Source organism: Oxyura jamaicensis, chromosome 4 (assembly GCF_011077185.1).
Source record: "Oxyura jamaicensis isolate SHBP4307 breed ruddy duck chromosome 4, BPBGC_Ojam_1.0, whole genome shotgun sequence".
Taxonomy (NCBI): domain Eukaryota; kingdom Metazoa; phylum Chordata; class Aves; order Anseriformes; family Anatidae; genus Oxyura; species Oxyura jamaicensis.
In genome coordinates this window covers 34125251-34151424 of record NC_048896.1, presented here as the reverse complement: position 1 = coordinate 34151424, position 26174 = coordinate 34125251, and the positions used below count along the sequence as shown (strand labels likewise).

Below are 26174 nucleotides of genomic sequence, written 5' to 3'. Positions count from 1 at the left end.
CTGCCCTGCAAGTACATCTCATCGTAAGACTCAGTGCACAATTGGAAGTTAATTTCCGCCCTAAAAGAGTCAATATTTAATAGGATTTGCAGCCAGCCCGTGTCTGTTTACACATAGAAAATGTTCTTTTCTCTGCTGCGTTTGGAAGAAATCCTAAGTCAGCATGGATGTAATAAACTCCACAAGCTTTGGGAAATTCTGAGGGGGCTTGTGCCAGAAGGTAGGCCATTAGGTGCCACCCCCGAACATCCACTTCATGAGGCATACTCGCATTTGTTTTTCAGTGACTATGATTTCTCATATAAACAGACCACATCCAATCTGTTATCAAGGCACAGGCTTTGAATAAAATGTGTCTAATTCCTAAGAGGATAAGGGTTTTTTGTTAGTTAGTTTGTTTTTCTTCTCCCCTGGAAGGATGTGACTAAATCAGGTTAAAATTACTATGTTCACTGAAATAAAAGTATGATTTCAGATGTGCTAGTAAAGTTAGAATATGCTCTTATATGTAATCCCGTTCCATGCTCTTGAGTCCTGCCTTAATGTTCTTCCAAGGCAGTTAGAAATCACTGAATACCTCTGGTTTCTGTATTTGCATTTAACCACCTTAAAAATATACTAACAGTTCCTGTTATTTGGTTATCAAAAATATGTTTTGTGATAAGGGAGTTTATAACTGGATATTTTTCAGTGGATGGCTGGTGCAACGTGTTAGGTTGGGTTTTCAATTCCACATCTAATTTTGCAGGTGCATCTGCAGTTCTGACACTAACCATTTTAATAAGGTTCTCTACCCCTTTTTCCACTCATGTACACAAGAGAATTTTAACTAGAGATTCTGCAGTAACAACTATTACATGCACTTTAATTCACAAAAAGTTGAACTCCAGTTTTGTACAAAATGTTGGTGAGCTTTATGTTAAAGTGTTTGGTGATGGCTGATAAACATTTGGGAGTTTTTTTACTTTCAGAAAAGTATTTAAGAATGCATTTGAAACAAAGAGGAGCAGTAACAGCACAGGAGGAGATACCAGTCTGACAGTTTCATAGTTTCAGACAAATGCTAAATGCTGAGCATTGGTTTTGTCCCACAGTGTGAAGTGCAAGTACCTCAATAACAGCATATGAAAGAGCAACAGTAATTGAGGAAAATTATTGCTGACATTTTTTTTTTTTTTTTAAATGATGCAGTAGTGCAGTCAAGAGAGAAATACATAAACACTTCTGTTTTACAGAGTTCTAAGCAGAATAATTTTAGCTGCCTTTATAACAGTAGTTCCTTGAGACAGGAAATCTCAATTGCTGCCATTCAGTTTCAGCTTTGCAGTTCCAAGATACTCAGACTAAGGGGAATGTATTTTGTAAGAGACAAGTTTTAAAAGGAGGCTGATGGATTGTATACAAAATAAAAGCTTTTGTTTATTTTATGTCAGAGTTCTTTGCTAGAATATAACATTTTTTTGGCAGGTAATTTCATCAATAGTTGTTTACACTTTATTTTGACTTTGAAAAATCCAATGGCCACAAGAAATAATATCTCCAGCAAGAAATTGAATGTGCAAATTTCAAGAACAAACAAGCACATATATACATGCCATGAGAGTATAAGTTTAATATTTGACCATTTTGTACTTCCTGTCTGCTGTTCCATCAATGAAATCATAGCATTCTATTGTATTATGATAATAGATGTAGCAAATAACGGCAAATCACCTGCGGTGAAAGGTAAAATCTATTTTTGCAACAGAAATTGAGTAAATCTACATATGCTCATAAATTTATCCCGTTATTATAGTTGTTTGCACAGCTGCCTCTGTTACGTTTCCCAGGGGCATTCTTGGGTGACATTTGTTGATTTGTTTGTACATTTGCAATATTTACATTCAGATAGTAGCATACAGTAGAACAGTGTGCTCACAACTGGACACTCATATTGTTACTGACATAGTTGGCACATTACTGCAGCTATGATCTCATTAGACAATCAAATCAGAAGTATATTTATTTTTAAAATTTCAGGTTTCCCAGAATTAGGAAAAGCATACACATCCTTTTTATTTGCTTGTTTCCATTTTCTAGAACTTGCACAAGAGCCCTGATTTCCTGCCTTGTTTTACCAGTTCACGGCTTAGGACATTTGACATAAAACCGATGTGGTCAATTTGCAAGAGTAGAGCTACCAACATCCAATTGCTCAAACTCTTTGTTTTATGTGCATTTTCTCCCTTGGATTAATGTGTTGTCCTTAGAGCACTGGCACACAGTTTAAATACATTTGTTAAGTTTTCAATTAACAGAACTTGGAAAAAAAAAAAAAAAAAGAAGTTGGCAAGGAATATTAGGAATATTATCATGTGGCAAAAGCAGACTAACAACTGAAATGTCATGTTAAGCCACATACTAAAGTTCAATTTCTCTTAATGGAACACACAAGAGAACAGGAATACGCAGAAGACAAGTGCACCCTGCTCTTCTAAATCCAACAGTCAGAAGTACCAAGTCAGCATTGAGATTTTCGTTAAGGCACAGTTTTTTAATTCTGTCTGGTTGAAGTATACAATGAACTACACAGACATTCCCTTTATGGTGACAAAATCTTGGATAAGAATTAATAAGCAGCGGATGACTGATCTGTTTCATGGTTGCTTAGAGAGTTAATGCGAACTCTTAAGTACACTGAAAGTTACTGATCGTGTAATCCTAATGAAATCCTTCCTAAACCTTGTAAAAACATTCCCAAATCCTTCTAAATTAAGTTTTTTAATGCAATTAATCCAAATAGTTGTGCTGTTAAGGGGAAGTGTTCTGGTTATGGATTTCTGGTCTGCCAGAAAATTTTGAAAGTCACACAGCGTTGATAAAGAGGCATAATTAAATTATTTTTTGTTAGTTATCCCAAAATAAATAATGCCTTGATTGGTGGGATCCTTTAGGTTTTGTAATGTCCTTAAAGCTCCAGTTCTTGTAAACTAAAAGAGGAACTTAGGAAATTGCAGTAAAAATATCAAAATAACATGATTAACTAAGGTGTGAGTGACAGTTTTAGCACGGGAGTTTTCTGCATTATTGCAGTCACAATAAAATGCTACTTACAGCTTATATACTATTCTCACTGAACACGGAGTATGTGTTGAAAAAACTTTTGATTAATGGATTGGAAGTAAGAGAGACAGTTGAGTCTTAACAGTACCATCCTAATTTACACCAGTTGAAAGTTGGACGCATATTCTTAGTGTACCAATTCTTATACTAAACAAGGAAGTCAATTTCTTATTTATAAGTTTAATATATTACACTTCAGGCAGCCAACACAGGACATGAATTTGACAGATAGAGGATGCAAATTGTGTGTACAGTTGTCTATAAAAAATAGATATATATTGATATTGTCACAACAGTACAAGGATTTTCTTGACTAGAGCTTACTAGAGCATTACGAATAAATGACTGTTGCCAGTCACTAAGTAAAAATATCTTATCTCTGCATCAATTCTTGATTTCCCTAGAGATAAACAAATAATAATCCTTGAAAATCTTGGCTAGTTTGACGCATTAGTTTTCAGCAAAGTAATTTTGTTATTTTTAGCCAGGAATAGAAAATTAGCTCTGGATTGATTTTAAACACCAAAAATCATTCATATTTCCTAAGACACCTTTGTACTGTATTAAACTTTTATTTTTTGTTGGGAAAAAAAAAAAAAAAGGAAAGAAAAAGCCAAGCTAATCTAACTTAAATCCAATTTTTTCTTCTGTGTAGACCAAAGGGTTGCATCCACAAGAAAGGCTTAGACTTACAAGGAGAGAGGCAAGCTATTCACTCAGCCTAAAATTCAGTTATCGTAGAGGTCCATTGACTGTGTACTATGGTCTACCTGATCAATGGCAAAAGGTAGGCACCTCACCAGACAGTGATTTAGAGTGGAGGCCTCATGGCATCATTTTCTGTATTAGCCACACAGGGAACAATGCCAGTTCCTGCTATTGCACACCTTTCTGTGTTACTTCAAGCAGTCACCTATTTTCCTTATGCAGTGTAAGAAGAGCTGTGTCTAAGAATATGATTCACATGTTTGCTGAGCTGGGAACAGTCTAGAAGTGCCACAAAGTTGGCTAGGTGCCTCTCAGCACTCTGGGTGCATAGCAGTGAACCACTCCCTTTAGTTAGATACCTAAGCACAGTAAAATTAAAAACCAACCAAACAAAAAACAGAATGTGGCAGCTTTATCTAAGCCATTACAGCAATCTGTTGATACTTGGATAACCTATTGGCACATCCTTCCCTGGGAATTAGAGAAAAAAATGTTCCTAGAGTTTCAAACTCCTGAGAAAGTATGCAGGAAATAGGATATAGTGTTCTGAACTGCAGCTAACTTAGTCTCTCTCATCAAAGTGCTTTTATTTTGCATAACATGCTTAGTCTTTAACTAGAGCAATGACAGGAACCAAGGTCATTTAGATTAGCCTGGAATTATCAAACCTATTTTTCAGCATCTGACTGTGGAATGTAGCCACCTCAGACTTCATATTTTGTAATATAACTGTCTCTGGAAGGATATTCTCATCTTAGGCTGTGATCTTGCCGTTAACTGTAACAGGAGCTTATGAGAGTATTAATATAATTTTGTCATGTTGGGAGTGAATATGAGTCTTAATGATTTGGTTACTAAGTTATGTTATTCAGCATTCAGTATTCATCTACATCCATTTGTATATATATATATATTATATTATATATATATAGAGAGAAGGGAAATGTTTTACCACTGAAGAGATTCCTCTTCCTTTCTCAATCAAAGTGCCTAGTAACCCAGTGATAACGGCAGTTCCTTTGGTGGCAGGAGACCAACAATTCATATCAGATTGTGTGCTTGGAACTTAGATACACTCTTTCTTGTGCAAGTATTTTAAGCTAGCAGGAGAGCTGCAGAGGCCACAATAATTCTTGTTACATTTCTGTTCAAGAGTTGGCCTGGTAAACATAAGAAACTACTTCTCTTGGAGCAGACTCCAACAGTAAGACACATAGAGATTACCTAGTCAATTCCATCCACACATGATGTATAAAGAAACTGGTATTTTCAAGTCTTGATGCTTGAGCATGACCTAAGGGAGAAAATTAGCGACAGCAGAAACATAGCTTCTCAGGAACACAGGTATCTATCTATCTGCAGGTTAGGTTTCATCAAAAGTTGAATGCAGAAAGGCCTGGTTTTGGACATGTCTAGGTATCAGACCTCAGAGATCAAACTATTACAGACTAAGTATTATATATTTTTTTTTTGGAGGACAAGAAAGATCAGAAAATATATGGATTCCTTCAGAAATGTTCTGTGTAGTACACAGAAGTTATGACATTTGAAAGTTCTGCAACCATACCAAGCAACATCCAGTTTCTTTCCTAAATGTTTCTTTGCCCAAAGGAGCAAAATACCTTTTACAGGTATTAAATGACAGAGAAATATTGGAGAAGAATTGAGTAGGACACAGCCTAAATTCACAAATTAAATGTTTAGAAATTCCAAAGCATGAAAAAAAAGATATATATTTGTTTTGAAAATGAAAAACTCTCTTGCTCTCATTCTATTCCTAATTAAATCCTCTGCTTGCTTTAAGGTAGCCAGGTCCACCAGCATAAGTGCCTCTGCCCATTCACAATAGCGTAATCTAATTTATAGTCATAGTTTAACTTCATTTGGATAAATGTTTGGAGAAGTTTGACAGCACTGTGGAACTGCCTCAGGGTGTAAGTAGATCTTACTGAAGCTGGGTATTCATGGAGTAAGTACAGACAATTACGCGAGCAGTTTAAGAACAGCACTGTAGCTACTGCATCTTGAGACACAGTTCAGTGAGTTTTGTTTGTTTGTTTTGTTGATGCATATTGTCTCCTCCCAAATGAAGTAAAATTTACTTTGTTTGTATGGAGAATATTTAAAACTTGCAGTAGCAAAGGGTAAAGCCTTGAAGATATTTTAGAAAGTGTCCAGCAATAGCGCTAGGTAATCTACATGCTACAACAGACAAAAAGGAAAAAAATGGTACCTGGACAGAGGCAGAAACATTGTTTATAGCCTTCCTGCATTGTATTTATACATACAGTGCTCTGAGGTATCTTCTTTTACTGTGGGTTACTTTTAAGAGTAACACCTCAAAGAAAGATGATGTAGAAGAAAATGATCACGGGTTGAAGACTTGCCATCTTTACTTCAGGTTTAGATGCTGTACTTTAATGCTATCCTGAAAAACATTAAAATAATATTTGTTGAAAAACTTAGATATTAGTTAGATATTAGTCCATGAAACTCTAATAATAGAACTAAGTGAGATTTGCAGTGCAAAGCGCAATGAGGGCCGCAGCAAAAACTGACCTAGCACATGCACCTTGGTTTTATTTCTCTGTTACACAAACAGTATAATACCTTGTACCTTGCTGCAAGCCTTTATCAGCTGCCTATCTACATGCAGCACTCCATTTTAATTAGCCTCGAGATTCAAGGCTTAGAAGGAATAGCAGGGGTCTCTAATTATCTTCACAAACTAGTGATCTGCCCAGAAAATGAGGAATGAATAAGCATTAAGCAGTCAGAAGCCAGTATTCAATCACAGAGAGAGGCAGGAAGAGTGGAAGATAAAGTGTAATTTTCACTGACTTTTCGGGGCCTTCAAAATTACTAAAAAGGTATCCTTCTTTAGCAAAACACGCCAACTGTAGATATAGAGGTTTTGTTGTTGTTGTTATTTGGTTTTGTAATCCTTATTAATAGTGTTGGACTAGATTCTTTAGGGTAATTTATTTTTCTCATATCTGTGCAGTATTTTGGATATTTTTATTTTAAATCTATTTGTTTAAGCATTAGTAGCATTTCTTGAAGGACTCTTGTGAGAATGTTTTCCAAGTGTTATTACTAATTTTTCAGTCCAAATTCAGGGGGAAAAAGACCACACTGTTCTTTCCTTCCTTCAAAAAATTATGACATTGGGATTAAAATCATTGCTATTCACAGGCTGGCCTTGACAAGGGAAAAAAAAAAAAAAAAAAGGCTGAGGATTATCTCTTTAGCAACTTTTGAATTGAAGCTGCATTATTGATATGAAGCTAAAAAGCATTTGCAGTTCTTTATATAAAGCAACTGTTATTATGGAAATTTCTCAGAACAGCTGTTGTATTGGAAGAAAGGTTGTACTCTTCTCTATCAATAATCCTTTTAAATCTCTGACATGATGCATAGCTTCTCAAACAATGCCTATAAATAAAACAAAACTGGATGCCTTCCATACCTATATTTATTTATTACCTTTACTTGTACCCCTGTCAGCGATTAGGTAAGAATACAATAACAGAACTCACACTGGCTCATGAAAGTAATGTGGATGTCCTTTCCTGGGAACTTTATTTCTTTCATTTTCCAAAATCACTGTGTCCAAAAGCAGTGTCAGGCTTCACAAGGAAGCCATACAAGCCATGGCCCCAAAAGCTCACAGTCACTACTCTATTCTTGAGCCATTCTTAAACTATTCTTGTCAAGAAAGACATTCTTGTAACAGGAGAGGAGAGACCTCACTAAGTTTGGTAAAGGCTAGAGATGGTTTTGAAACAGAACAAAAAGCTTTAGGTCTGTATGAATTTCTGCCTTTCCTTGTGGAAAGCAGAAAAAGGTTTTTGCTTCTGTCTGGAAAGCAGCCTATCAGCACCATAGCTGAGGTTTTCATTTTGTTCCAGGCTCTAGAAAGGGGAGAAGGACCAGCCACAAGTCCCATGTCCCCCACGCCAGAGGGGTAAGAAGTAGTAGGATGCAGAAGGAAAGAAAACAAATGTCACTCAAACATCAGATGACTTGCTGGGTGTTCAGGGAGTATGGATGGGGTGTGGTTTTGCTCTGTATTTGTAGGCTCGAGGAAAATCAGAAAGAGACGAGCAGGGCCTGATGCAGAAGCCCCTCTTTCAAAGTCAGGCCAGCAGCTGGGAGGAGCGGCTCTGCAGGACGGGATCCTCGGCAGTCGGTCACGTAGAAAATGAATCAGCAGTGCACCCTTGTGGCCACGGCAGCTAACCGCACCCACTGCTGCCCTGGGAGGGATACAGCAGCCAGCAGGTCGAGCAAAACGGTTATTTCTCCTCTCGGTGGCACACGTGAAACCGTATCTGGCTCCATCAGTTTGTTCAGGGGGCTGGAGCACGTGGTGAACTGTGGCTGGGAGAGAAGGGTTTGCTTAGCAGAAGGGACGGGTAACGCTTTCTACACTTCTCCAGTTGCTGTCTTCACCTCCTTAAGGAAAGGGGAAGCTATTAAGGATGCAGAGGCTCTCCCAAGAGGTGCACAGTAAAAGGAGAAGAGGCCATGCAGCACACACAGCAAAGGAAAATTGACTGAATGTAAAAAACAAACAAACAGAAGTTCACAAAGAGGATGCAAGCACAGAAGCAAGTTGTCCAGGGTGTATACAAAATATCCATCATTAGAGAGTATTCCTGGTGAAGACCCTGGGGAACTAGATCTCACTTTGAATTTGGCATTGCTTTGGGTAGGAGATCGGACTAGCTGAACACTAGAGTTCTCTTCCAATCTGTGCATTTCTATGAGTCCGAGATCTATACTGCTTATCAGACAGATTGCTCTGGCTGTTTCTGAATTTTGTGTGAGATACTTCATGTTACTAAGCTGAACTTCAAACTCCGTTTTGCACCTGCTGCAGCTCCTCCCTTCCCCCCCTTTTTAGTACTGAAATGCTATTTTTAAGAAGAGTTGGCAGAGGACTATCAATAAAGAGTTGCTGTTTTAACTGCTATGGCAGTAAGAGGTGGGCTTCTGTGCAATAAAGTTCCTCATGATTTATGAACTGGAGAGACTGTTGCTCTAGCAGCAAGGCAGCTTGGCAGTGCGTAACCTAATAGAAATTGATGGGGAAGAGGTTTGACAGGAATACTAGAAAGTTCAAAAACAACAAAACCCTGCTTTTGGATATATATATATGTATATATATTTCTTTTTCTCAGTTTAAGGGTTGGCAATACTGCAATATTAGAAATGGTATATTCCTTCTGCCTTTGGATATTTTGAACTTTCTTTACTGTATTTCAACCTTTGTTTTGAGTTCCCTCATGCAGGCTTCATAAATGGTTAGAATATTTTATTAGTAGAGTGTGGCCCATCACAGGCTAAGGAGGATTGTTGAGAAAGTAGTAGTGAACTGTGCCTGTTCTCCTAGTAGCATGATTGCAAGTCAAATCTAAGGAAAACAGAAGCTACATAAAACAACGAATAACAGGGTCAATACTGTAAAAGGCAAGGCTTTTGACACTTGAATGACTAGGAAAAGATTAATATTTGTAACTGAATAGAATCTGGTGAGGAAAAAAACTACAGAATTGCATAAAATAAACCAAAGAAGGCCTATAACTACACTTCAGAAGCACACTGGATGAGGATTCTTGGCATTTATATCTACAAACAACATAATATCTGAATCATGAAAGTACAGAGTAAGAAGTTGCCCCAGAAATAACATGCTGTAGTAGTTCTAGGGTTGAGAAGATTCTTTCTTGAACAGACTCTTTTTGTAATTGTGGGAAGGTTCCACGGTTCCGCCATGGTTCACAAGAGATTTTATAGAATATTTACATAAATAGAGTAAAAGCTATCGAGGCTCACAATGACCACTAAATATCTTATTTTATACTTTTTTTTTTTTTTTTTTCCCCCAGATCTTGCTTTGACCATCTGGAGGCTGATTTACTAGAAAGGAAAAACATACACCAACAAGCTATGACAGAAGATTATAGCAAAAGTTGCAAACCACTAATGAAAAAAAGTCAGTTATACCATATAGGTAAGAACAACATTACCTGTGTTATTATCTGGGGGGGGAGGGGGAATCTTGAGAATCCTCCATCTGTAGAAGGTTCTGTCCAAAGTAGTTCAGCTACTGTTAAATAGGCTTTGCCCTCAAAGATGTAGAGGACACTGACTTCTCATACATTACTTTCAGTCTAATATGCTGTTCGGGAGTGCTTTAAGAAAAATAGGTTGCTTTCTTCTAGAAGTTTAAATTTTTGAGTCTTTTTAACTCAGAGTTTGCATCTCAGGTAATTCAGCAGTGCTTCATTTCAGAAAGTAGGGATCTGGTTCTGTGTATTTTCATCGAGAGCATTTACAGTGAGCTGATTGCTGAACTGTCTCAGGTGTCAAGAACCAAAAGGTTTAGAGATCTTCTTTTAAACCTTGTCAACACTCTTTGTTTTCTGGCTTGAAACAAAAAGCAAATAAAGTCAGTGAAGTTTTTTAGTAATTGGTGTAATGTGCTCCCTCTGGTTAACACAGCGAAGCAGGTGGGCAGCCTCCTTTTACATCAGCTATATCTTCCAAACACTCTCCTCCAAACAAAAGGTATGATGAATTATGTTGTGTGGAGAGGTGTCTGCCAAGGCACCATAGGATTAGTGTTGGGCCTGGTCTTATTTAACATCTTCATTAATGATCTGGAAGAGGGAGTAAGCAGGCCATTAATTAAACTGGCAGATACTACACAAAAATAATTCAAAGATCCTAGCTGGACTAGAAGCGAAGGCAGACTAAAAGCAAAAACTGGTATTAAGAAAATAATATGAATATGGGGAAAAACAGTTTTTTGTTTGTTTTTGTCTGCAGCCACATCTGAACAATTTTGCAGATTGTGACTGTGTCCATTTGTATCACCTGTACCCCTGTACCTTTAAACACTGCTTGTCAAGTAAACACTCATCACCTTGAGAGAAGTAACCAGTTTCACAAGATAGGGTTTCCTTGTTTTTAGCAGGGATAAGAGGATAAGGTATGAGAAGCTGTGTGTTTTGTTTTCTTGCTTCATCACCAAACTTGTTTGATTATAAGATTTGCTAGAGATCATGTTTCTTTGGAGGGAATTAATTCCGCTATAATTCCTTGCTGAATTAATGTTGTATCAACAATTTCATGACATTGGTTCCATATCAGTCTGGCCATACTGCAATCACGCCTATTGTTTAATTTCCCTTTTAAATTTGATTTTTAAAAGGTAAACAAAACTTATTTGCTTTGCTATTTGTCAATTTTTATACAAGACCACGTAAGGTACACAAAAGAGTAGTTATGATCAGCACCTTTAAAAATCAGGTACATAAGATCAAACAATATAAATCAAATCTGCTTGATTTTTCAGAATTTGTGAATGTAGTTTGTGCACATTAATATGTATAGGCTGTATATATAGAGTGTGTTCCCTGCTTGTGTGCCTGTGCCTACGTCACAATAGTGTGGGCTGTATGCTTCTCCCTTGGACAAGTCAGTTTTTATAAATCAGGAATAAATGTGCACAGCAAAGATTAAGTTTGAAATAAGTATTGTATCTGTAGGACACAATATTGCAGTTCTTATGGTGCTTGGAAGTCTACTGTAGTTCTTATAAGCACAGGAAGCAGGCTCATGGTACAGCAGTGCTCTCAGGAGGAAGCTGGCAATATAGCAGAATCTGAATAAGTCGAAACAGAAAAGTATTACTACAAGTGCATCTGTCAAATGGCGGGCTGCAGGAGAAAATGAGGAGGTGACAGATTGGACAGAAAGAGAAATAGCATAATATGAAGTGAGTTAATGATGCCAGCAATTTTTAGCAGTTGAGAAGGTAAGGGCTGCAAAGGCAAGGTGGTATTCCATGATTTATGTGCAAGAAGTAGGCAAGGTGATATTTTTGAAGTGTACGTTTTAAGCTGCTGAGTTCAGATGTTCAATTTCACTGTTGTTCAGGATGAACACTATAATTACAAAAAACATGTTGTTGGACTTATCCAGTTATTCAGTGACTCGCTATCTCTTGTGATCCAGTCCAAACGGGATGACTTGCTGTTTAGAAGTATTTATTGAGAATCAAAGGGTTGTTTTTCTTCTGTCAGTTATATGCAAAAAAAGGTTCATAAATTTCAATAGCAGTTACTTCTAACTTAATATATTAAAACTGAAAAAGATTAACTCAATTAAAAATATTTATTATAAAGATATATATATAGAGAAGACCTTTGCCCTGGCCCAAGAAATTGAAATGTAGGGGAAAACTTAAATTGAACTGTAGTATTTTCTTTATGAAAATCAGTGAAAATAGAAGGGATACTTTTGATAAAACCTTTTGACAAAAAGCTACAATATAACTCTCAAAATCCCTTAATAATCTGAAAAATCAAGGGATTTTTCACATTGCCTTGGCAAGAATTTATTTTCAGTGTTTGCTGCTGTTTCAAGGTATTTATTTTTTTTCTGTAAAAATTTTACAAAAAAAAAATGTAAAAATGTACTTCATTGCTGTTATATATGCAACGTATATTTTGTGAGCTGAGCAACTGTTGTTGGGATGAAGTGTATGTTATAGGTTTGATTATTAGTATGATCCTCGATTTGAAGATTCCTTGAAATAAATTTAAAAATGTAAAATTAGTAGGTGCTGGATATTGTGTTAAAGCAATGTTCATTTGACTGTCCATATTTCCAGGCTTACTGAGTATCTCAAACTGTTATTATTTTTTTGCTCTGATGGAGCTACTTGCAGTCATAGGTATAAGCTGCTGACGCTCTCACTTTTTGTGATGACTTCTTGTTCTAGAATGAGCTCAATATCTCTTCTGGAAAGATACCTCAATAATGTTTAATGATGAAACTTGAAGAAAAGAAAAAAAAAAAGTTATCTAGCAGTAGTACTCGGTGCATCGCAGGTTAGGGGGCATCTGAAAATAATGAATAACAGCTGTCAAAGGAAGCTTGTTGAAGTATGTTTGCAGTAAATAGTAATAAATCATCTTAGAGCAAAGCAGTAGAAATTTTCAGTATGTCAGTTGTCAGGTCAGCTTATAGTATGGTAGTCACTGGTCACTGTGAGGATAGTAGCTTATAAAATGGTAAAGAAAATTGGATGTGCATTCATCAGTATATGACTGATGTGCTGACACAACCCTAATTGTTTCATGAACACAAGAATGCTGTAATACAACTTCACCATAATGGACTCAAGGCTGTAAATAAATTTTACCAGCTGCTTTGTGGAAGGAAAATATATTGCAAGAATTTGTTTTTTATGGGACTACTGAAGAGGTGTTGATCATTGAATCAAATCATGAATTCTCAAGATCATCGTAATCAGAGAAGGCAAAGTATCTTTTTGATGTAGGAAACATCTGTTAAGGAATTTCTCCTGAGTCTCACCAGTAGTTGGCGAGTGTCGTTGCCTTAGCAAAGTTTTCATTATTGCCGTGTCTATAAAACAGCATAATATGTTTTATACTACCGGTCTTTTATGTATTCTCAGTGCAAACTAATAACAAGTATTTTAATTTCAACTTCTTGTTAGAAGTTGAAACACTGTATAAGATAAAATAACGTAGTGCTTTTTAACAGCATATTCCTATACTGTGAGCTACACATGTAGCTCTATTTTAAGAATAAGACCTAGTTACTTTTAAAAGTAACTTTATTTTAAAGTTTTCTACTGCAGTTTTCTATACACACCTCATGGGCAAAGGAGATGCTTTACAGTAAAGCCTGTAAGGCAGATTCACTTGTTCGGTGGTGCTTGGGCTGCGCCAATCTGCTGCATGGGGGCTGGGCATATGCATATATGCTCTTAACCTTCTTCATAAGGAACTACATATTTTCATCAAACAAAAGGGAGAAGTTCCTATGGAGATGTTGATGGACAAAATATTTAGTCACTATGCTACTTTAGTCACTATATTACTGTTTCCTCCAATTTACGCAATGTTTGAAGAAAATATTGTTTTGGTGTTAGAACAGTTGTGTATTACAGATCATGCACCACAACGTTAACTTTGCCTGTCAAATACACCACCTTCTCTTATCCATTCTGTGTTTATAAATCTTCAACAGACCAGTATAGACAGCAGAACCAAATGAACAAACAAAACAGCTGTACACATTTGCCTTAGAAAAGGGATAAGGATGAAAGAAGGGGGAGATCTTGACTAAGATGCATGCTAAAAGCTGGAGCCATCAGAATTTAAGTTATGATGCATGATTTGTTTTGTATAAGAGTTGTGATAACAGAGCAGTTTGAATACGGGAATATATAGTATTATTCCTCTTTCACTTCCTTTTATCATTTTGTCATAACATCTGTTATATATGGCAATACTATAATTGATGAAAATGTAACTATGAAAATGTTACACTAGACAAAATATTAAAATACAGTAGCTTCATTAGATTTTTGCTTTTTCTGTCTGTTCCTAACACATAGTTATTATCTTGTGGTGGAGAGGTCAATGTATTAAATAAGTGTTTTACAAAATACTCTGTTTTAACTTGATACGTGTTGTCTTTCAGTTTTCTTTGCTCTTGTATTCTAAAAGAGAATGAACAGATTTACTACATCAGTTTTGACTTAGATTCATTGCTTTTCAGAAATTATGAACAGTAGCAAAGTATTTCATCTACAACTTGAAAAAATCTGGAGAAATTACTTTAAAATATATGCAAGTGTATGCATTCTTGTCCTCCCTACAGCGTATCATGCTTTGGGAACATGAGTTGATCTACAGTTGACCTGGCTGTATGTTAGTATGCTCCCCAATTGTTCCTCATCTTTTTGTCCCTGCTCTGTCAATCACGATCATCAGTAATTACTTTTTATGCATTGAACTCTAGTAAACAAATAGGTACTTTTGACTGCATATGGAATATCATAATCTCCATTTATATGCTAATAGTGTAGAATCACTTTAACTTTTGCTTCTCTTGAAAACAACCTTGTATTAAATGCACACAGCATCTTACTACAAGAAAGTTCAGTACAACTACGCAGTGCTTGTTTTGCTGTGTTAATAACTGTACTAAAATTACTACTAATCATTACCACTAAACTATTCAATAGTATCTTTATATTTAACATGTAAGTTTTAGCTGTTACTGCAACTAAATTGCAACTGCAAGGTCATTAATGTGTGCAGCTGACCTGACAAATACAAGCAGCTGGCTGTGCGTAGTTGTGCCTGAATTCTTACAGGTAGGAAAATTACTTAGCTAAGCACTCACGCTTTTTCTGTAGTGCCAGATGTACAAGTGTTAACATGGGAACCTTAACTGTACCATTAAAGATATATCAACTGCTGTGAAATATCTGAAGAATTTATTCTAAATCTGAGTTAAAATAACTCTGGTAGATGAAAGTAGTGACAAGGCAATGGAAATTACCAATACCATAAAAAAAAGACAAAAACTTCCAAAAAAAAAAAAAAAAAGGTGACAGACAGGCAGTGGCAGGTGTCATCTTTGGAGTCTGAGTACTTCTGTATGACTCTTGAATTTTTCCCATTTATTACTATCAAAGAGAGGATGAAACAGTTTAGCTTCAAGGCAATACCTAATCCCTTTACATCTAACTCCATGCACCTGGCTCTCTTCAGAAAGAAAAGCTATTCATTTGTCAGTCTCCAGCTTGAAACCAGCGGTTCCCAGGCACTCTTTGCCAATATGATTACGTCAGTTGACATGATACATCAGGATCACTGTTAAACTATCACAGAGTTCTAGGAAAGAATTAGTTTCCTAATTTTAAGAGTTAGTGCTTTGGATTTCTTTAAAGGTTGATGTTAATGTAACATACGTTGTAGAAAAATTGATAGCTATGGATATAATAATGAGGTGGTTGTCATGACTGTAATACTTTAGAATCCCTCAAAGTCTGTAGCAGATGTTCCTCAACACAATCGTGATTTGTTTAGCTTGAATTCAAACGTTGACTTATGTTCATCAGTGGATTCCCACATCATGTAGAGATGCATTGAGACAGACCATCCATAAGCCAGGAAAGGAACAAAGAGTGAGTTTTACTGGATGCAAATTTGCTGTGCATCAGAGCAGACCAGAAATTACATATATGGGCAGCTACCACATGTCCGTATCTCAGGTGTGGGGTAGTAATTAACATCTGGAGTTAACCACTTCTCAGCTGAGCTTTAACAGAATATTCACAGATGATTAGCTTTTCTGAAACCCTTCTGAGAAAGTAGATTTGTTAACAGTGTGTAGGACATAACTTGTTAAAAAAAAATGTTTCAATTTGTTGTCAACAGAGTACTTAATGAAGTATAGCTAGACTCATAAAATTAGTTAGAACAGCAAAAAAGGAGGTTAAACACATTGTTTGCAATAAATAGAACCCTAGTGTACCTCCTTTGACTTTATTAGGCGTACAGTAGGAATGAACTTGGCTCACTTTCTCTGGTTGATACCAACCTCCAGTTGCTGATGCCATTATTAAGTTAATTGTTTGGATCATCAGTCTATGTCAACAAAGCTTTCAGAGTGCTTGATGAGATTTCAAGCATCAAGCTGTGAGGCATTAAAAAATGATGAATTTACATCCAGGTAAAACGATGCCCTTCAGCTATAATAATGAATCACTACTTTGTTTACAAATGGGTATTCATCATGAGACATGGCATCCACAGACATTTTTGAAGGGGAAAGGCATTAGCAGAGTAAATGATCTTTGCAGCTAAAGCTGAATACACAGTAAAGTGAAAAAGGAGAGCATGTCAAATTATCTTTTCAGAAAGGAATTATGAATGCAAATTCACACTGGTGTTGCCTGACCCATATTTAAATATTAGAAAAAAAAGATACAATTCAGTATTAAGATGTCCTTCTTCAGTAGAGACAAATCAACACAATATATTTCTTCTAAAAGTTTCATTACTGGACTGAATTGCTCAGTATACACTTTTAGACCCTGAAGAAAATACTGAATCTTATAATGAAAGGCTACTTCCTCTAGCATGCAGCATGTGCCAGTGGTCTACCTCCCACCGTTCTGGCAGCCAAGGAGGATTCTACTATGTTGGCTGTCCCTCCCCACACTATTTCTGTTGTTGGTTGGGAAGATTGATGTCATTGCATTAGGCCTGTCTGCCCAAATAACTGTGTGATCACATCACAGGTAAATTTAGTGTAATTAGTTAGTTCCTCAAAGACAGTAAAGACTGTACAGGCTTAAGCAATCCAAAAACATGCACAGAGTTGCCAGAGGTCTTACATTGTGGTTGCCAGCAAATTACTAATACTGGGCAGGTTATCCGATATATGCCCACCTGTCTTGCAGTCATACCTGGATTGTGCTTTACAACTGTATAATTGGAATTGAATTTATTGCTTGTTACATCTCCAGATTTATCAGTAGTATGTTCCACGTCATAATGTTGTTCTCATTACATATTATAAGTTGTCCAGAAAATCCACTGTAATGGTAGTGGGTTATTCAGATGAGCAGTTATTGAACATGCATTCAGTACTGGGAATGTGTCAACATAACGAGTTCCACAAAGCTACTTAGAGTATAAGCCAGAAGCCAGAGACACATACCTCAGCAATGAACCACAGATACGAAGATCTGGATAAGATAATTGCTAATTCGAAAGGCACCTAGCCTCTCACAATCCATTCTTCAGGAGACGGATATGCTATACAAAATGCAAGAATGGAAGGTGTCTGCCATCAAATGATCCAGACTGGATGCTATCAGTCTTACAGTGATTATGTCCTGAGACTGGCAAGACAACCTTTTTTTAGGATGCCCTGTGTCTGAATGTCTTGAAAGTAGTCTTGGAGGATTTCTTCACAGCTTAGGTTACAAGTTTCTCAACAGCATAGGTTGACAAGTGCCCTGGTCAAAGTGCTGCATTTTGCCAGAACATTTGGTGTTGAGGCACTGAATGTTTCTGCAAGGTAAGCAGTGATTCTGAAGGCAAGGGTTTTTTGTTGTTGTTGTTTTTTTTGTTTTGTTTTTTGCTTTCCTCAGGGTATGAGGAAGGAATTTTTGAAGTCAATGAGCCATAAGCATTTGGTGTTCTTCTTTTCGTAGCTCTGAGCATAATGCTGGTCAGCCTAGCCACTGAAGAAAAGGGGAGGAAACCTCCAAGTAAACAGTAAGACTTGCATACTGCTAACATGGGAGTTATCAATGTCATTAACCACTTTAGTCCCAGAGCTTGCTAAATGGAAAATAGAACTGGAAATAGAAATGGAAAATAGAACTGACACAAAATTCAAGACAAAAGTTAACTTTCCATCTTCAGTTTGAAATGTGCTGGCAAAAGTTTTGATTCTGAATTGAAAGGATGACTTTGTCTTAGAAAATGCAATGAAATGTGGAATCATTTTGTACAGCTTTAAGGCAGTGAATGATATGCACATCAACTACTTGTTAGCAGTGCTCACTACCATCATGCATTATTGATTCTTTTTCTTGAATAAAAACATTTTTTCCCCTTTAGTTGTGGAGTTGTCTGCCAACATTCTGTGCAAAATTACAAATAGCTGTAGGAATTGTTTACATAAGGCAGGAGTATCCTTGTACAGAGAGGCTGGAAATGTTGTAATGGTTCCCATTTCTAAAACACATCACTAAAAATCACCTTTGTATTCAGAGTTTTAATTTACAAACACAAATGATTGGAGTTCATTTGGCTGAAGCAATTACTGCTTGTCTGCCTGGCATCCTCTGAAAGTTTATTGCTCCTGCAGCAGTAGCATCCACACTTGAAACATGTTCTAAACAACTACAGTTTACTACCCAGGGTGTTAAAGTAACCCTAAGTAGCACCAATATACTTCGGTATGGTGAGCTGTGTGAGATAGTAAGCCATCTGTGGTGGTCGTTCCTGCTGTTAGATCAGAAGCTTTAGACAGAGAGACAAGGAAGATAGCTGAGAATGGTAAATGCTGCTGCCATCTGACTGTAGTAATAATGAGCCTCCTCAGATATTTCTTAGTAGTCTGGTTTATTTTACCTTGAAGCAGAAGCGTTTGTGCATCAGAAAGTAGGCATGCTTCATCTGAAATTCTGGCTCTGTAACTTCAGTGAACCTTCAATATCAACTCATTTACTATAACAAGCCTACATTTTTAGATTACAATTGTTCTCTATAATTTCTACTGAAAGAAAATATTTCAATCTAGTACTGGGGACTATGATTTTTATTTTATTTTATTTTTTTCATATTTTTGCTGTTTCCTTATATACATCATTTACTCACACAATAGAACTTTTAATACACAAAACAAACATATCTATAATACAGAATACAGAAAAGTAATGCATACAGAGTTACATAGAGGGAGCTCTTGCTTTGTTTTTTCAGTGCAGAAATGCAAAAAAAATATATATTTCTGGACAATGAATCAGTTTGAGTCAGAATTAAGATTATTTGTCATAGACTAAAACAATAGCTGATTGACTTTCTCATTTGTCTGTTACAGAATTCTTAATTTTCCTTAAAATGCAAATGTTTCCTGCTGCTATTTGTTTCATACACAAACTTTAAAAGAATAAACTATGTGACATTGAATCTTCATGGTCAGTCAAGCATTCAGACAAGCATTTTCTTACTCTAGGTTGTATAAAATGAGAACAGTAACCCTACAAAATTAACTGTAAAAGAATTAATACTTGTCGTGAACCTTGTGTAGTTTGGTTGCCCTCTTTATCTTGGATTTGTAACCACATTTTTGGTTCCCATCATTGTTAACCTATTATGTAATCTGTAGATGCAGCTAAGGACCTTTCATCTGTTCAGTGTGCTTGTTGTGTTTCAATTTTCCTTTTCCTGCAGTTGAAAAGCATTCCTGCTTTTCAGAGAATGTTTGAAGTCTAGCTGCTAAACAAACACTAGAAAGAATGAGGTTTCCTTCCTTGTTACTTATATGGGAACCTGAAAATTCATTTTTATCACAGATTATGTGAAAGCATTTTCTTCTGCAGGGAATCAGACAGGAGAATATACTTCACGGGCCCTTGGGGTAGCAGACAGAGTTCTGTGCAAGGAAAAGTGAAACCTGAACCAGAATCTTAGTCTGCATGTACTAGGAAAACAAGTGGTCTAATTGCTGTGATCTTCTAAGAGTGGCTGACCTCTTTTATGTACTAATTTTCTATCCATCATTGTATTCATCTTACACGTGTCTATGGTCTGAAAATTAGACAAAGTATTTTAAAAATGTTAGTTACACAGCATTTCTATTAGAAAATGGCACCAGCATAGTTTATGAAATAATAATGTATAATATATACAAGCTTTTAAATTATTTACAATTCATAATGGTTTGTTGTCGTTGTTGTTTGTTTTATGGATGTGATTTGTTTGTTTGGTTTTGATAAGCTAGAATGGTTACATGAATTGTCCTACTGTCAATCACAAAGGGCTAAATAATCTGGCTGCTCGGACAGGATGTTGTACCAAGTTCTACTAAATGTGTTGTGAGGTGCAGGTGCATAGCGTTCTCCCATGTCACCATGAGAGTGACATGTAACCCTGTCTCCCATGTAACCCTGAGTTACTCTAATAAATCTGTAGACTGTGAAAGATTTAACAGAAATCCAGAATAAATTAAGATAATTTCAGTAAGATCGATGAAGCTTGTCTGGTTTATAGAGGTAAAAATCCATTGCACCGTCTTCTGAAATATTTTAGAGAGCAGAATTTTTGTCATACCGATGGGTTTAAATCTCCTAGAATGTAGATTCACTACTTTACCTGCTTAGGTAAGTTTACAGTAAACAGGCTTGCACTTGCATATCTCTTTAATTTTTTTTATGGATACTTTAATTAGGTGTTTACTGTAATAGTACCAGTCTGAAGCTTTAACTGACCCTGCAGCATCAGTGGTAGGAGTCAGTGGCATCAATTAGTGTTCCTGAAGGTCAAATGCTCTTCACTGATAGCCATGCCTGAAGAGGCTTCTTTTGATATTGCTTGTATTATAAAGTGTCTTTGTCTTTTGGGAATAAGAGCCCAGTACTTCTGGGCCACCTAATTGCAGAATACCCCAGGATGGGGCAAGAGACAGGGTCCCCTTTGTGCAGTTCATTGTTTGGCCTTTTTTTTTTTTTTTTTTTTTTTGGAATGCAGTGTGTTGTGGCATAAACTAAAGAAAGATTTCTGCCTACTTGTTTCCTGCAGGCAGCTTGCTCTGCACCCCAGTGGTATTAACCAGCTTAGGGTTACAGATTCTCTTTAAGGCCCAGCATCGTGCAACCTGTCAGGTGATAAAGAGATTCTGCACATGAGGCATTCTGGCATGCCCTGCCTTTGCAGGACATGAGGTCAGCATGAGATGGGGATAGGAAAAATTGTTTGTTGTAGATACTCCAGCAGGCCAACCCTATGAAGACATCTACCTAGTGTAGGCTGTCAGCTTCCAGGATGCAGAAGGGCCCTGGGAGGACAGTAGAGAAGTCTGGTAATGCAGAGGCGCTGTCCTGGTGCAAGATTTCCCCCACATTTGCTATGACACACTGGTGGGTGTAGAGGTAGAGCTCTTTATGTAATACTGTCTAATAAGTTTGTAGAATAACCATGGTGTGGAAAGGTTGGAATTAGAACAAATCATAGAAGATCTGCTGTGTGCTGGCAGAGAGGATGCTTTTTGGAGAGGTGCCAGTAGGGATGCCTATCCTAGAATGACTCTTGGGAACTGTAGGACATAGTCACCATCAACAGATAAAAGGAAGAATACCATGGATAAAATTGTAACTGTAATATATAACTGTAAATCAAGTTTCCCTGAGTGCCACCCTTATGTATTACTGTAAGAAAATAATAATAACTTGTAGAGAACAGTACTAATAACAACATTATTCCCAGAGGAAAAAAGGAATGTGTTGTTGAACATGAAGATCTAGGAAATTATATTATTTGACCAGTTGCTACTAAGCTGCCTGGCTGAGCTATCCAAAAAGCTTCAGCTCAGTCCTATAGTAATGACATGTTATTGGAGGTAATTACAACAGTCATTGGGTTACTGGTTTGTACCAGGTGTCTTAACTCTAAACTGTCTTCATTTTTGTTGAAGCTTTTGAATGTTCTCTCTTGAATTTACTAATTTTCACGAAGAATAAAACACAAAGTGCTGGACTGAAATAGTTCTGATTATCCCAAAGTATTAATTTCATTTTCTTGCTTTCATTTAGTTTAAAATTCTGTTAGCTATTCTGAATATTTAAGTATGTGTTTCCTCTGTTTGGTACATACGTACTCTGGTGCACATACTGTTCTGTATACTTGTCTGTGTGGTGTCTACATTTGCAGTGCCTCCTCAGAATAGCAAAGCCCACAAGATTTGAGTGCTCACACAGAAAATCACACTGGGAGTGGCAAGTGAAATAAGAATGTTCCTCAGTCTAGAAAAGAGATAGAAAGGATTAGGTTAGAGAAATAGTACTTTTGAGTCACAGCTTTTAATAGCTGTTGATCAAGTTGTACCACAACTCTCTATCCTAAAATGATCAGAAATAGCTGATGTCAAGTCATGCTTTAATAAGAATTCTTGGCATGAAGTGGGTGATGTTTGTTCAGAATAGCCAATGAATTGTCATGCAAACTTGTTGTAGATGGAAAAGAGTGATAATCTGAACTGCTTTTGTACAGCTAACAAAGTCTCATGAAAATATTCATTGTGTTTGGATTTTGTGAATCTTGTAATACATTTATAGTTTTGTTTTACGTGCTGAATGTAGTTTCATTGATGTACATTTTATAAATTGATAAAAAAAATTAATTCAGACAAAAATATATATATATAAATCCAAAAAAGTAGGCTCATAAAAGGTACTATAAAAATAATCTGTTATATACCCAGTGCCCCAATACTTTCATGTTCAAAACAGAACAATGATTGGAATCTATCCAAATGTAGAAAAATGCTAAATGCTGCCAGTATACTGCCAGTATAAAACCAGTCTCTCTTGCTCGTATTCAGTGTCCCTAAGGGAGTAGTGACCCGTACACTGCCATCCATAATAACTACTTTCTCAGGAACAGATGGGAAGAGAATGTTTTTACAACCAACTTCGGTAAGTTGAATTGTTTTTTCTTCATATTTTCTTCACATTTTATTGTGGTTTAGTGGCAATCAATGGTCTCCAAGAGAAGATAGTCTTGCTGATTGAGGTTTCAGAGGCAGAAGAATCAGTCAGAGGAAGTTTTAACTCTCTACTCATCTGTTACTCTACATTGTTTTCTAGTTTGCCTTTATATCATCCTTTCTGTTCAGCAATGATTTTCTCGTTATTCATTTGGTTTTCCTGTAACTTTCAACTCTTTATCAACTTATTTGAAATATCATTACACAGTTCAGTTTGAGTTTGGTCCTATTGAGCACTAAAATATGAGAGGCCTTACCAAAACTGTCCAAGAGCCAAGATTGTATATGGGAGACAAAGAAGAAAAGGAGTCCAGGAAGTCTTAAATTAGGATTTTCCCCATCTCAAACAAAACCTACAAGACAAAAATACCCCCACGGTTCTTAGCAAAGGAGGATGTTTCTGATAGCGATTGTCTGATTCAGACAAATTCTTAAATAAGGATAAGCAACATAACTCACTAACTAAGTAGTCTTCCCCTTTGACACAAGTTCCACATTCTATCCAGAGTTTATGACCATGGGAAAGGAAGTAAGAATGTTCCTAGATTTTTATGGGCCAGACCGGCAGAATCTGAGCTATTCCAGAGGAGTCTTATCTTCGTCTTCCACGTCACAGTTCCGTCCTCTAGTTCATGAAGACAGAGAGCTATTCACAGCATGTCTAGAATGATTCAAGAGCTGAAGAAAGTTCCCATGCACTGTGAGAACACTTAGTTGGGCAGGGCCTCTTTCGTTATGAGCTAATGGCAGGAAAAGACTTTTTGTCTTTAGTTGGTACATTAGTACAATAGAGCTGCATTCATTGGTAGTGGTGAATTGTAAGATTTTGTATTAGCAGAGCAAGAAGATCTCACTGGTGCCTGTTTTTTTTCCCTTCTTTTTGTTTTGTTTTGTTTTCATTTGCAACCCCTGAAGCACTCTACCCTGTCCTACTGGGTGGAAGAAAAGTAACAGAATGCATTGTAGAAGGCAGAGAGGACACTGTTGCACACAGGGTTGAGACAGACGCAGAGGTTTCTTGGTGGGGTCTGTAGCACACAGAGACATAAATAGCATGAGGTAATTCAGGAGAAAAAGAATGCTGCAAGTGGTGATAATGAAATGATGATGAGGATGATGGCGACAATTTTATACCATGCTGTTCATCTACTGCTATATCATTTTTGTGAGGATTTGCTCAAACTCCCTATTGGTTGTTGTTGTTTATGACGCTATTAGCAATGATTGGAGTATGCTAAATAGGTGCAAATATTGCACTTTGATTGGTTGGTCATGTTATTTAATAATATTTCCTGAAAAATCAAATAGCTATTATCTACTCTGTTGCACCATATGTTTTGATTTTCTCTAAAACTAACTAAAATTTACAAACCAAGAGATGAGAAACAGGGAAGGAAGGCATGGTAGTTGCTTCCTGTGAGAATCTACCATACAGAGCACTTGATGACAATTTGACTGAGTCTTCTAGTTAAGCCTCCTCCAAGTGAAATGAAATTCTGTGATCTGATCCAAGGTACAGTAAAGTGGGGGTGGGGGAGATATTCACGAAAACAGTGTACTGTAGATCTAAAATAAAGCCTTAATGCAGACATACTCTGTGACTAATAGCTTGGTGATACAGAGACACGGGGAGATCCAGAGCAGGGATCAGGAAGCAGTTAGAGATCTCAGAGAATCATGAGTTAGAAACTGAAGTTGTGGGCCCTGATTTCCTCACTCCTGATACAGGCAGGCAGTGCCATATTCCTGCTGTTTCTGTCCACAGACATACTGCAGTAACAGCTGAAACTTGGAAGTAGGTTACTCCTGTTGGTATGTGCTAGGTGTAACCTGAAAATGCCTGATAGATCAGGACTCTGTATTTGCATGGTGTTTGGGTTTTGAATGACACCATTGATTAAATTGATTATATGGAAATTAGGAGCTAATCTAACAACTGAAGCAGAGTGTTGTATTCAATAAGTCATGCAATTCCAGTGTTAAGATTTTTAATTGTGATTTTGCTTTTAGACATTTCTGTTATTTCTCTGTTGTTTTATTTCCTTTCTCAAGAACAGAATTCATAACCAACTCATATTTTGTTTTGTTTTGGTTTTATATGGGAATTGTTCCTGGTGATTATAATCATGATTAAGGAGCTGTCCTGTACAAAACATATCAAGGGACGTGTCTCTGAAGAATATAAGATCAGAATAGCAAGGGGGAAAGAGAACAGGTGAAATACCTTACGTCATTTCAGTACTGGAACAAAGAAAAGTATGTTTGTCTCTTTAGTCTAGTGGTGGTTAACTCCGTGTTGCTGTTCTTCCTGGTTGAATTATTTATTCCCTTCTCTGCTACTGTGTGATGGTAACATGATGCATCATTTAGTTGTATAACTTTCACGAATATTGCTTGCTACTTTTTTTTTTTCTTCATAGTAGCTTACTTGTTTTGAAACATATTCAATTATTCTAACATCTTTCTGGCCCTTCTTGTACCTTTTTGGGAGCTACAAAGTTTGCTGTCTCTGGCCTGATTCTGTAAAATACTGAGTTCCATTACCTCTACTAAACTGAACCTTAGCTCAGGATCAGTAGTAGTCTAACTGCAACATAAATGATCTGAATGAAAGGCTGTAAGACAGCTGTTGAATTACATGTCATTGATGAGTCAACAAAGTTGCAATTTTAGAAGTATTCAGCAGTGTGGAATTCCTAATCTTTCTTTATGGATTATTTTCACGTCCACTCTTCATAATCTGGTATCCTTGTAATATTGCTTGCACTGTTAATTAATAAATGAGAAATTGCATCCTAATATATTTACCTTAAAACTCGATGAACATAGACTGTAGATATTTGAAGGAGCTGCCAAGTCATTATGATAAGAAGTGTAGAGTAGAGAATTACCAAGAGAAGATATTTACACACATACCCCAAAGGAACATTTGGACACATCAGCTATATTAGCAGAATTAACTGTTAAGCATGACCCAATCTCCCTTCAGTCTAATTACACAAGTCCCTGAATTCCTTGAAAAAACAACAACTGAGCAATACACAGCTGGAGGAAGGGCTTCAAATGCAGCTGTCTCATTCCTCTTAACAGAGGATTAAAAAGTTGTTATGTGAGAGATCATTATGATAAACAGAAATCTTTTCCTCATGTAAGCTGTGGGGACAGTTTGCTTGTTCTCAGCTTTCTCAGGAGTGTTCAGTGAGAATGAAAACATGCAAATCTTTTCTCCAAAATGCATA

General features: G+C 36.7%; 1 long non-coding RNA gene across 1 annotated transcript in view; it reads left to right on the top strand.

The window, feature by feature from the left end:
* The first annotated feature begins 8096 nt into the window (after nt 1–8096).
* Nucleotides 8097–26174, top strand: part of LOC118166404 — a 66397-nt gene continuing 48319 nt past the window's right edge. Inside the window, exons 1-2 of the long non-coding RNA XR_004750479.1 lie at nt 8097–8228; nt 9705–9829. This is a non-coding gene — a long non-coding RNA (uncharacterized LOC118166404). The remainder of the gene's footprint in view (nt 8229–9704; nt 9830–26174) is intronic.